Genomic DNA, 5,065 nt, shown 5'->3' on the forward strand with positions numbered 1-5,065 from the left:
TTCCTAATGCTACAGCACTTTGGGAGTTTGCGGCCGCACTTCTGCCCTCTAAAATGTGCCCCCTGCACTTCAACTATTCCATAACATCGTCAGAGTGCCGAAATGCCCAGACTCGCTCAAAATTCACCCTGAAACTCATTCGAGCCACTCGGGACCCCGTCCGAATGTACCAACAAGTCCTAAAATATGATACAAACTTGGTCGAGCCCTCAAATCACATCAAACAATATCAAAAATACAAATCGCACTCTAATTCAAGCCTAATGAAACACTAACAATTTTCAACTTCTACCTTCAATGCCGAAACCTATCAAATCAAGTCCGATTGACCTCAAATTTTGCACACAAGTTATAAATGATATAATGGAGGTATTCTAATTTTCAGAATCAGATTTAGGCCTCGATATCAAAAAGCCAACTCCCTGGTCAAACTTTCAAACTTAAATTTCTATTTTAGCCATTTCAAGCCTAATTTAGTTACATGCTTCCAAATAATTTTTCGGACATGCTCCTAAGTCCAAAATCACTATACGGAGCTATTGAAATCATCAAAACTCTATTCTGGGGTTGTTTACACATAAATCGATATCCGATCACTATTTTAACCTAAGCTTTAAACCTTATAACTAAGTATTCCAATTTATTCCAAAACCTTACCGGACCTGAACTAATCACCCTGGCGAGTCATATAACAATTGTAAAGTATAAATTGAGCAGTAAATAGGAAAATGAGGTTGTAATATTCAAAAAGACCGGCCGGGTCATTACAAAGACTGTGTAAAAAAAGCAGACACTTGCAAACCAGGGAAAACCTTCATGTATACCTCTTTATGAAGATGCTCATGAAGAAAAGCATTATTGACATCTAATTGGTAGACTGTCCAGCCCTTCTTGGCAGCAAGGGAGAGAAGGCGTTTAATAGTAGTGAATTTAACTACAGGGAAAAAAGTCTCATTGTAGTAAATGCCCTCTTTTTGAGTATCCACTCTAATGACCAACCTAGAATTGTACCTTTTAATAGAGCCATCAGATTTCTGCTTGATTTTATACACCCATTTGAAAGGGATGGGCTTCTTGTTATGAGTAAGAGGTACTATGTCCCAAGTGTGATTAGCCGCAAAAGATTCAAATTTCTTTAGCATTGCCCATTTCCAAGCATGATGGGAATTAGCTTGTTGGTAAAACTGAGGCTCATGCAAGTAAAGTTCAGCAGTGGATAGCTTAGAATTAGGAGGTACAAAAGACTAAACATTAGAGCAGACATAATCAGAAAGATACGGAGGAGGATTGCTCACCCTAAGGGACTTCCTAAGAGGCTGTGGAGAACAAGGTGCACTAGAAGAAGGAAGATCAGGAAGATTATTGGATACAGGGGCAGAAAGTGGAGAAGGTGAGGAAGTGGAGACTACTAGGGTAGAAGATGTGGGAGAAAAGGAATCAGGGTGCAGGAAAGCAGGAGATTTTTTGGGTTGAACAATGCACCGATGTGTAAAGAAATTTTTTTGCCGGAAAAAGGGTCATTTCTGCGGCCCACTATGCAGTCGCAGAATCACTCTACGGACCATATAATGACCGCAGAGTGGATCATGAGAGGGCAAGTGTGGAGGAAAATTTGCGGCACATTATGCGGCCGCATATCAGTTATGCGGTGTATTATACGACCGCAAAACAGGTCTGCGGACCGCATAATGACTGCATACTAAGGCAGTCTTGCCCAGTTCCGGAGGCCATATTTCGCGGCTATTTTGCGAGCCCAGAAGCGTTTTGCGATTGCATTTGCGACCGCATAGTGTGTTTCGGGGCTTAATTTTTCTGGTTTTATAAACCCGGCCCCATTCTTATAAAATACTATTGGGGGTCATTTTGAAGGGTTTCATCTGATATTTTAGAGAGAGGTGAGAGCATTTTAGAGTGAAAGTGAAGGCTTAGTCATTTATTCATCAATTCTTGTTCAAGGTTTGAAGATTTAATAAGGATCTTGTTAGGGCTTCAAAGAGGTAAGAATTTTTTTCCCCAATTCTTCAATTTCGGGTTTGGGGTAAAATATGGGTGATTAATAGTATGATTCTTGGGTGTAAGAGTATTATTTATACGTATCAATGAGGTTTATGGAAAGATTGTTGAGTTCAAATGGGTAAAGATTGGGTTGAAAATGGTAGAAATTTTCAAAGATTTTAATTGAAGATTTGAGGATCGAGTTGATGTCGGAATTTGGTGAAATTTATATGGTTGGACTCGTGGTTGGATGGACTTTCATATTATTATTTTTTACTTTTATCGGGTTCCGAGACGTGGGTCCCACGGGTGATTTTTGAGTTCATTTCGGGTTTTTATTGGAAAATTTGGAATTAATTACAATAATTGGTATTGACTAAATCGAATTAATTGTGGCTAGACATGAGGCTTTCGGAGATCAATTCTCGTGGCAAGGGCATAGCGGTATAAAGAATTATACGGTTTGAGGTAAGTAACAGTTTTAAATCTGGTCCTGAGGGTATGAAACTCCGGATTATTGTATCATGTGAATATTTTGGAGGTGACGCACATGCTAGGTGACGGGCGTGTGGGCGTACACCGTGGGAATTAGGACTTGGTCCATTCCATGGAACTGTGTAGTTGAATAATCTATTGTTATATGTACATTCTCCATGTAGTGGAGATATTGAACCACAAATCATGTTTAGATTATGTGTTGGCACTGTAGGGAACCACAGAGGTCGTGTACATGTTGAATTATCTACTAAATTATTGTTTTGTACTCAGTCATAGTTTACTTGTTTATTTTATCTCAGCCTCTATTGTTCCTTACTGATGTATCATATCATTGCTCTTTGGGCTGAGTTTTCATGATTATTGATAGCCCGAGAGACTGGAGAGATTTATCACTGAGTGAGGCCGAGGGCCTGATTGTGAGATATTGATAGTACAGCACGTGAGTTGTTCGTGCGGATCCAGATATTATATTATAGCATGTGAGTTATCCGTGCAGCACGTGAGTTGTCTGTGCGGATCCAGATATTATACTATAGCACGTGAGTTATCTGTGCAGCACGTGAGTTGTCCGTGCGGATCCAGATATTATACTATAGCACGTGAGTTGTCCGTGCAGCACGTGAGTTGTTCGTGCGAATCCAGATATTAATATTATAGCACGTAAGTTGTCCGTGCGTATTATAGCGCTTGGGCTAAAGGAGCCCATCCGGAGTCTGTACACCCCCAGTGAGCGTAGGTACCTATTGAGTGTGAGTACTGAGGGCTGAGAGCCGAGTGATTGAGTTGTTGTGATGAGTTGAGTGACTGTTGCCCTGAGAAGCTGTACTTGTTTTTCATTTGTTGTTGCACTTAGTTGCTATCTGTCATTGTTGTGAAATTTCTGAAAGATTTTATATCCGGATTACCTGAACTTGAACTGTATAAAACTGATTTGACTTAAACTACCGAATTTGAAAGCATGTCTATTCTTTGCTGGAACTATTGAAAATGAACTATAACTGTGTAGCTCGTCACTATCTTCAGTTCCTTAGTTATTATTGTTACTTACTGAGTTAGTTGTACTCACGCTACACCCTACACTCCATGTACAGATCCAGGTGTTCCCGGTCATGGAGGACATTGATCTCGTTCGTGGTTGAGTATCGGAGATTCACGAGGTAGTTGCTTTTGCAGTCCTTGTCTCTCCTTCCTCGTTATCTTTTCTTTTTTGTATTGGTATTTTGACACAGACTCTTGTAGACACTATTTCTTAGACTGGTTGTTTAAATGCTCATGACTTATTGACACCCGATGTTGGGGCTATTTTTCCGAACTGTATTTTGAGTTTAACTCCTGTTGTTACGAAAACTCTGTCATGTAAAAGCTTTGACTTATCTTTTGTGAAACATTGGAAGTGTCTTTGAGAATCGGCTTGTCTAGTACCATCAATAGGCGCCATTAGGAATTTGGGTCGTGACATTCATAAGGTGAGATGTTATTCAAAACACTAAAAGGGAATCTGTTGATAAGATATGTAGCAGTTAAGACACAATCATCCCAATATTTAAAGAGTAAGTTAGACTGAAACAACAAGGCTCGAGATGTTTCCAGTAAGTATTTATTTTTTCTTTCTATAATCCCACTTTGTTGTGGGGTGTGTGGAATGGTGGTCTGGTGTAAAATGCCTTGGGAAGAGAAAAAGGATTTGGCCTTATAACTAGTACCAAGCTCAAAAGCATTGTCAGACCTAAAACTTTAAACTGATGTATGAAATTGTGTTATTACCATAGAAGTAAAAGCTTTAATGACATATAAAGCATTGCCCATGCACAAGAGTAGATGGGTCTAGATGACACTAGTTAAATCATTTACTAAAGTCAAGAAATATCTGAAACCATCATAGGTATTAGTGTGGTAGGGGCCTCAAATGTCAATGTGTACTAATTAAAAAGGAGCATATGTATTGATGGAACTATCAGGAAATGGTAATCTTTGTTTCCTAGCCATAGGGCAAATAGAGCAAATAAGAGATTGTTTAAAAGAAACCTTGCTAGAAATAAATGGACTAGACATCATTCTAACAAAAGGCATGTGGCCTAGTCTCTAGTGCTAAAACATATCAGTTTTATTGTTATTAGAAGATGAATTACAATGGGGAGTCAGAGGAAGAAGAGTTACAGGATTAGGTGCAGAAGTAGAAACATTACAAGACTGATTAGTAAAAACAGGGCAAGAAGATGCAGTAACATCATAAGCATTGTAAGCAGTAGATGAAACTGACATAGATGATGGAGTAGCAGCATCAAGGTGGAGAAAATACAGACCATTAGTAGCTTTAGCAACTTCTAGTGGCCTCTTCAGAGAAGGGCCATGTAAATAGAAATTAGAAATGATGCATATTTCAAGACAATTAAGTTGAAAAAGAAGTTGATATATTGAGATCATGTTAAATTGAAAAATGGCACAAGAAAGACATTGTGTAAGGTTATGTCAGCCCTAAGGTGTAAAGATCCAGTTGAGACAGCTTTGACTTTATATCCATTAGGTAGAGTGATTAAGAATGGTTTAGGTAATGATTTTAGATCGTGAAGAA

Source organism: Nicotiana tabacum, chromosome 2 (genome assembly GCF_000715075.1).
Source record: "Nicotiana tabacum cultivar K326 chromosome 2, ASM71507v2, whole genome shotgun sequence".
NCBI classification, from domain to species: domain Eukaryota; kingdom Viridiplantae; phylum Streptophyta; class Magnoliopsida; order Solanales; family Solanaceae; genus Nicotiana; species Nicotiana tabacum.